Here is a 9,308-nt window from a genome sequence, read left to right on the forward strand (position 1 = left end):
TCCACCCTTGATTTCATAAATTTCAATTCCAACCCAAAAACCAACATCGTTAAAAATTTTTAGGATCTAACACAAGTATAGAAGAGCTATTACCATATTACCCTCAATAAATAAATAAATAAATTATTTTTTTACCTCTGCAAATGACCCATCACCAAATCGCCCACCAAAACACGGCCAACAATGGAACTCCACAACCCAAACCAACAACCAAAAATCCCCAAAAAAACCAACCAAAGCTATTGTGCTTCGGCGGCAGCGTTGACCACGCTAAACCTACTAGAATCTGACATCGAGAACGAAGCAAGAAGTGACGGCGATGGCAATCAATCCTAGCGGTGTCATGTTGGTGGTTTTTGTCGCTTTTTCGATGCCAAATCGCAGTCGTCACCTTCCTTGTTCGCCAACCAACCACAAGCAACAAATCGCTCCTGTTTCCGTCGTTGATCTGCCACCAAGACTTCAATTGCACCGCCTCCACAAAGTCAGATCAGCTTGGAAATTTGAGTTTGATTGTGCTGGAATTTGTTTAATTGAGTTTTGAAACAATTTCCCTCTTTGAAATTTAGAGACAATGCGTGGATTGTGCTGGGGAGGAGTTGAAGGATTTTTGGGCATTGAGAGAGGAGCTGCTTGGCATGGTGAGGAAGAAGAGATGCGAGGAAGAAGAGAGTAGAAAGCAAATGACCATTTTACCCTTGACTGTTAAATTAAACGGTTTTTTGTTAATTTAAGGGTGAGAACCTTAAATTTATAAAATCAGGGGTGAGAACTGGCCATTTCATGAAAAGTTGGGTGGGAACATGTCGTTTACTTTTTTTCTTTAGTCCTTCTAGTTAACACTCTGATTTCACAACATTATTTAACTGGATTTTGTAGCTTATCTCCATCAATTGACTATGTTTCCCAATACTTTTTTTATATCCAAGCACTAACTTATGTTCACTCGTGCTTTGTATATTTAATAGTTGCAATTATTCAAAACCCACTAAATAATAATAAAAAATAAAAAAACAAAAATATTACGTGTACAACCCAATGTCACAACTTTCTTTTATAATCCTAATGTGCCAGTAGAGTTGGCATTACCACGTCAACAGATAACTTTGACTAAACACGAACGGTAGTTTCTTAGATAAGAGCGATTATTCCTTAAAGACAAATGACTGTTCTTTAGGGACAAACGACTGTTCATTCATAAGGAATTGTTATTTCTTCATATATAATAGTCGTTCTATTAATAAGAAATTGTTGTTTTTTATTCCATATAAATAAACGATTGTTCCTTCATAATGAATAGTCATTCCTAATGAAGGATCGGTCGTTCATCCTTAAGAAATGATCGTTTGTGTTTAGTTAAAGTCATTTAGTGTCTTGCGTGTGGTAGGAGTTGACATGACAGTTACTAGCTTAGCTATCACATTGAGCTTGTGAGATTAGATCGTGGGCGTAACATTACTAAAAAAAAAAAAAAAAACAAAACAAAAAATTATTGTGTTGCTAATAAGCTGTTCTGGGCCATTGGCTGAATATATAAATAGTGTTAATTGATGTAATGAACATGGATTGGTTGGAGGAATGAATGATGCATATTGTTTTGATGGAGACATGCTTAACAACACTGGGATTATGTTTTGTTTTAGTATCAAACATGTTTCTTGACGCTCACATTTTCTTAAATTTGTTAAGTTTATAGAGTTTTTTTTTTTTTTTTTTTAATACAATATTGGCATCATTTAATATTTACCGCTAAATTATCCATTTATATACACTGGACATTGTGATTTTTGAGTGCTGGTTTCTCTTACACCATCTAGATGGATTCAAATTTAATTACACAGACAAAAGGAAGACAATGTCTAGATATCCTTTAATGATAAAAACGTACATTAGAATCTTCTGGCCACGTTGCATGCTGTGTCGTCAAATCCTACTTACTTACCACCAACCATTTTGACTTTTTCCATCTCTTTAATTGTAAGCGTTAGAGAACATAAAACGCTTGGGTTCTGTGTTGGCCCACGAAGATGTAACCTCATGTGAAATTAGATGTTACATGTTGGCTGTTGTTGTCCATTTCCCTTTTCAATATATGCCTTTTTTTTATTTTCAGTTTATTTAGGTGGTATTTGTTTTTTTTTTTTATTATTTGAAAACTAAATAGAATTTAATTGTTTTAAAAACTAATTAGATCTGAATAGTTAAATTTGAATGATATATTTTTTTTTTACGTTTTATAAAAGTTTTATTAGTTTAAAAAATGCAAGGACTAATAAATTGACAAATATAAAAACACAAACTTTAAAAATGTGAAAAATAAACCATTATTAAGTGGCTTAATGGTAAAAGAATAAAAAAAAATTTCATAAATACTTGAATTTGAGTCCTCACACCTGTTAATAGGGATGACCACTAAAGAGTTTACTTGATAATCAATTTTAAAATCTTAGAAAATTAGTTAAGATGTGTGCAAATTGGTCTGAACACTTCGAGTTATAAAAAAAAAAAATGTAAAAAATATATAGAAACTTTGAAGTAAAAAATGTTGGAGTATAAAAAGATTATGTAAATGGGTAGGGATGTAATTATATATAATATATAAACAAAGTGTATTAAGCTAAAAGTAAAAAAAAAATAAAAAATAAAAAAAAATAAATATATATATATATATATATATATAACTTTTTCGGTTCATTGAATTTTAGGAAAAAAGTGAGTATTAAGTTAAAAAAAAAAAAAAAATATATATATATATATATATAACTTTTTCGGTTCATTGAATTTTAGGAAAAAAGTGAGTATTAAGTTAAAAAAAATATATATATATATAACTTTTTCGGTTCATTGAATTTTAGGAAAAAAGTGAGTATTAAGTTAAAAAAAATATATATATATATATAACTTTTTCGGTTCATTGAATTTTAGGAAAAAAGTGAGTATTAAGTTAAAAAAAAAAAAAAAAAAAAAAACTCGAAAAAGACTGAAAATAGAAATTGAGTTAGATTCAGACTTAAGGGGCCGTACTTTCATTTCAGTTTATTAAGTCATATCACCACGTGTCAAGAAAATACGTTCCTTGCATACTTGCATTTACTCCTACGTTAATATTTCTTTGAATTGATACTTAATGTGATTAACAACTACTGCAAGTCTTCTTTGTAATCATATAATATTTTTTATTACCATACCAAGGGAATATTATTTAAGATTTATGTATATAAATCTTAAATAATAATACTAAACTCAATTAACAATAACAAGATACTTTATGAAAGAGTGAACGACTTTTTCCCACCCAAGGTTTGCCTTAATGATATTTTTTTTACTTAAAAAGTTTTAAAATATCACTTTTTCACGCAAAGTTTATATTACGTTATTACCTAAAGTCGATGTCGGCCGATTCTGATGGCAAAAATTCACTTTGTCACTACTATTTGAACCTTCAATCTCTTCTCTATAAAACTTTTTTCACTTTGGCACCTGATTTCTCGCCAATTACCAATCACTGCAAAGCTTGGGTTCATGTTTTTAGCTGATTTCCGATTGATTCCAACTACGAATAATCAATCGGTCACCACATTCGATCCACCAACCTCCACTTTATAAAATCCCTCTTACCTTGACTCATGGTAACTTGTTAACTATCAACTGAAAAAGTGAAATGTATTTTGGGTAGTAACGGAATATTAACTTTGGGTGAAAAAGTGGAATTTTGAAACTTTTTGGGTGGAAAAGTGTCATTAAGGCTAACCTTCGGTGGGAAAAAGTAGTTTACCCTAACAAGAATTTTTGGATGCTACTACCACTAATTATTTTTCTTCCATCAATTTTACATTCTTTTATATATATATATACACACATATACACTGTTCCACCCAAAGACAGTTTGAGGGTTAACTAGTAAATGGAATGAGTTTGCTGGTGTTGTTTTCTCCTTCTCCGCCAATATATTATTGCTCCTTTTTTGAGAAACCAGTTTTCACTAATTTGGCTGAGTAGGGTTTTGCCATTACTAATGTGGATTCTTCGATACTCAAGTTAACAAAGTGTTAAAGGTAGAGCTTTAACGAAGATCCAAAGATAAAATTCAATGACAATACCCTTGTAAGCCAAAAGCTTGATTTTAGTCATTAGCATAATTCACTAGTATGATTCTAACATGTATTGTAAATATAAATAGATAGCTCTTGTACATTGGAAAATGCATACTTGAATATACAATTTCATTATTTGTCTTTCTCTATACAATTCTTTGCTTTTCTCTCTAGAATTCTAATATGGTATCAGAGCCCAGGTGTGGAACAGTGAGTTACTATTTCTATGGTTATATGCATGTTTAGGAAAATTCTATCATCAAGACGATAATAGTCTAAGGAAGCTGGGTTTTAAGTGGGACCACTTGTGACCCTCCAATACATCATCGTTGATTCATCACATCATTGTTGGCTTTTGTCATGTTATTGATGTCATGTCATCGTTAACTTGCCACATCATTGTTGACTTTTGCCACATCATCGATGTCATGTCATTTTTTACTTACCACATCATCATTTGACTTTCTTGTTAGCATTGACTCTGTTCTAGGATCAACAATTTTGTCTTATTCCAACCACTTACATCAGCTTATCACCCAAGAGGATTAATGGGGTTAGTTTTCAATCTCAAGCTAAAATCTCTATTACCACCTTGAGCATGAGGGGGGTTGCTAGCCAAAAATAAGCAAAGCTTGATTTTGGCCATTAGCAAGATTCTAGCATGTATTGTAAGTATAAATAAACAACTCTTGTACATTGAAAAATACACACTTGAATATACAATTTCATTCTTTGCCTTTCTCTCTAGAATTCTAACAACTCTTACCACTAAACTTCAATAATAGAGAAATATTTTCAGGGTTCTTGGAGGAGAAGAAAATAAAAAATACAAAGATAATAAATTGTCGTCCACATGTGTCACATTGTTAAGCCCACACGTGTATTGCTTGCAAAAAGGTACGAGTTTTAAGGTTTCAAGCCAACTAAAGAAACCACATCCACAATTCCACATAGGGTTGACTTGTGTTTTTTGTCATTCCTCACCTTGGCATTGGAATGACCATTGTGAGATGGGAGATTGTTCTCACAAGAGGTTGGGGATAATGCTCCGTTTAGTCATCGCCTTGTGGGCTTTCTTGTGTTCCCAATCATGCCAGCAAGCGAGGGTTGATGGCCTACCTGGCTGTGTCTCTTGGAGTGAGCGAAAAACTCGTCTCTAGATATTTTGGTATTGTGCTTGGGGCCATCTTCATTGTTGACCATGAGAAGCCTTTCTTTAACTTATTTTGAGTGAAACGTCACAACATTCACAAATAATTTTGATGTTTTCAATTTATTTTTGTGAAACGGTTAACAATGTTTTCAAAATTGTGTTAAAAAGTGTAATTAACAATAAATTTTGTATATTTTCCAATGAAGCTTCAACTTCTATTAACATGAAATCTTCTACAATGACTGTGGTTTTTTTAAATTCTAAGGGGCCGTTTGGATCAAGGGTAAATAAGATAATGAGGTTAATCTTCGTTTATTTTGCAATATTCATGTGTTTTGTTTGTAAGTAATAAAATATTATGGTAATCTTTTATTGCAAATAGTGTTCACTGTTAGTAATGTTTAATCTTATTACCTTGTTAGGGGGTGTTATTAAATCATTACCGGGGTAATATGATTTTTCTACACATTTTGTCCTTAATTAAAAACCATTTCGGATATAATTGCCCTCAAATGTCTACCAAATAATAATTACCCAGCCCCCTTACATTTGAGAAATTAGCTAAAACACCCCAGCTATAAAAAGTTTAAAAGTTCACAAAATACCCCTAGTCACCCAAGACCACCGCCGGCCGTGACTCACCACCACCGATCGCCGGTGTCAGTCGCCGTAATGGTGCACCACCGGTGGGATCTGGCCGGACGTGCACCGATAAGGCCTTTTTCCAACTATGGATCACATATCCATGGTCAAAAATAACTAGATTTGGCGTTTCTATAGCCATGAAAAGGCAAGATCTTTGGCTATAAAATGTCACGGCTAAAGATCTAACATTTTCACGGCCACATATTTGGCCATGAAATGGCCATGGATTTGTGATCCATGGCCATTTCTAGCTTTGCCGGCTCATGGCCAACCATATACAGTCAGTCATGCGCCATTCCGTCAATTGTCGGTGGTGGTGGCTGGCTACCAACAGTGGCTTGGGGTAGGTAGGGGTGATTTTGTTATAAATTAAAGTTTTATATGGCTGTGGTGTTTTAGCAAAATTTCAAATGTAGGGGGTTAAAAGAAACGATTCAAAAAAATTAGAAATACTATTATATTAATATTTAAAAAGGAGGGCGATTAAGCAATCTACATAACATACTCACCCATTTATCCTCCCAACCAAATATATTATTTACCAATTTATTCGAACCAACCAAATACATTTTCTAAACATTTTCAGTAATCTTTAAGGCGATCTTTCTTTCCGTTAATATAATATACCCTTATAATAAAATATTATATGATCCAAACGCCCCCTAAGAGGAGACTAATTTGAAACACCAAACTTACAAGACATATGTTAATTTCTAAACCATCAAATTTTGTTAATGATCTTTGTCCATTAAAGATCATTCAAATAACTTTAATTCTTAAACCGGAAAAGAAAAAAGCTTTTGTCGTAGACTTATTGGTGTGTGTTAAAATTAAGAGAGCAAGAGAAGCAATTTGAAGAAAGTCGGAGCATGTCCGACATATATCTTTGAGAGAGGAAGAGAGACAATTGAAGTGTCGTAGTATGCTCGAGAGATATCTTTAGATGAATTCAATTGTATTGAATTGAAATATTTTGAATTGTGAACATATCACCTATTTATACAAAAGTTCAGCCATACAATAAGGAAACAAAATAATGTAATTAAACTCAATCAGAGAATTGATTGATTGAGTGATTTTGGGTGATTCTCAATCACAATAATGTAATTATACTCAATCAGGGAATTGATTAATTGAGTATTTTGGGTGATTGGCGTAATCTTAATGATTAGCCACAATCATGGCATTCATATTTCATCAATCCTCCTCAAGCTTGTGGTCTAAACCACAAGCTTGCGTAAAAGATGCAAATGTTGGTGATTATGTTAGAGTTTGAGCTTTGGTTGTTTGCCATTGGAAAATCTAATCGAGTATCTGTTTGAATTGCAGGGACAGAAAGAGAGGCTAGCTGAGTATTGTGCTAATTGAGTATCAGTTTGAATTGCAGGGATAGAAAAGAGAGGCTAGCTGAGCGGAAGTTGATTCAACTTGGAAGCTCTGTTACCATGTCAGAATTGAGAGAGCAAGAGAGACAATTTGAAGAAAGCCGGAGCATGCCCGAGAGATATTCTTTGAGAGGGCAAGAAAGAAAATTGAAGAGTCGGAGTATGCCTAGAGATATATTTAGATGAATTCAATTGTATTAAATTGAATTATTTTGAATTGTGAATACATCACCTATTTATACAAAAGTTTAGCTATACAATAAGGAAACAAAATAATGTAATTACCCTGTAATTGATTGATTGAGTGATTTTGGGTGATTGGTGTAATTTTAGTGATTAGCCACAATCATGACATTCATATTTCATTATGTTGAGGATAGTTAGAATTTGTTACTCTATTATTTCTTAATATGATGAATGTCAGACTTCATTCAATTTCTTGGTCATTACCCATGAGGATATTCATAATCATATAATAGAAAATTGCACGAAACTAAGTCTGACTGTACCAAACTAGAGGTGGAAAAAATGGGCCGGGTTAGGCGGGTCAACCCTAACCCAGCCCGTAATAAAAAGGGTTCAGCCCGGTTGAGCCCAACCCGCCAGCAACCCCCGGGCGGGCCGGGTTGCAAAATGGCAACCCGTCGGCCCATGGGTTGCTATTTTGTCCTCTCTACAGGAGGACCGCAACCCGACGGGTTGCAGGCGGGTTGGGTGTGCCAACCCGCCGGGTTGGCTGTTGCCAACGCGGGTTGGCCAAAATTTTTTTTTTTAAAAAAAATGCAAAATTAATTTAGTTTTTTAAATTACACTTTTACCCTTAAAATATAGCCGTTTTATAGCCGTTGGAGGGGTCTTTTTCGTCATTTTCTTTCCCCATTTTTTTCTATAAATTGGCCCTAAACTCTCATATTTTTCTCACAACTCAAATTCTCTCATTCTCTCATATTCTCTAATCTCTATTCTCTCAATTATTCATTTATTCTCTTAATCTTTTTGTTATCAATTTGCTCTTATTTTAATTTTTATTAGTTTTTGCAATTTTCAATTCATATTTCCAATTTTCCAAATTCCAAATTCCAATTTCCATATTCCAATTCTCTTTCTTTAATTTTTATTCTTCTACATCAATTTTTTTTCAACTACAATGGATAGATATTTCTTCCCCTTAATTTCAATGATGAAGAAAACTACTATCCTAGTCCTAGTCCCGCTGATTTACTATGAATACAGGAGATTCAAATAGTCCCGCTGTCCCAATCCCAGTCTCAGAACGATACACCTCAAAATATGCCGTCGATTCCAACAGCTCCCGGTGGTTCTAGAAGTCGTCCTCGTAATTGTGTCCTCGTCCAACTTCATCTCAAGCTGAGGCGGGATCACAACTGCCGTCGAAAGCGAAGACAGACACACATCAGACGTTTGGGCGCATTTCGACAAGTTTACGAGACAGAAAATGGCGTTCAAGTCAAGAAAGCAAGATGCAAATATTGTGCAAATGTTTATAAAGCTGATTCAGGTAATGGTACTAGTACTTTAAAAAGGCATGCTAATAAACATATTAATCAACATGAAAATAGAGAAAGTAATCAAACTCAAAAACTAATATGGGTACTACTTGGCGTTTAATTCGATGTATATAGGGAACAGTTAGCTTTATATATTGCTGCAGCTGATCAACCTATAATATGGCCGAAGATAAATATTTGAAAGATTTGTTCAAAATTCATTTTTTCCAGGATTTAAAAGTTATTCTAAAACTGCCACTAGAAATGATTAATAAAATGTGTTAAAAAAATGAAATTAGAATTAAAAAATAAATTTCATATTGTTATATAGTGTGGCTCTAACTGCCGATATTTGGAGTGGTAGAGCTAAACAAGATTATTTGTGTACTAGTCATTATTTTGATAATGAATTAAATTAATAAATCTTTATTAGAATTTAGATTAATGGAGTGGATCATAGTGGTTTGGAAATCTATAGTAAAATTGTTGAAGTTTTAGAAGATTATGATATATTGATAAAGTG

The sequence above is a fragment of the Pistacia vera genome, unplaced genomic scaffold, assembly GCF_008641045.1.
Source record: "Pistacia vera cultivar Batoury unplaced genomic scaffold, PisVer_v2 Contig340, whole genome shotgun sequence".
In the NCBI taxonomy this organism is placed as follows: Eukaryota; Viridiplantae; Streptophyta; class Magnoliopsida; order Sapindales; family Anacardiaceae; genus Pistacia; species Pistacia vera.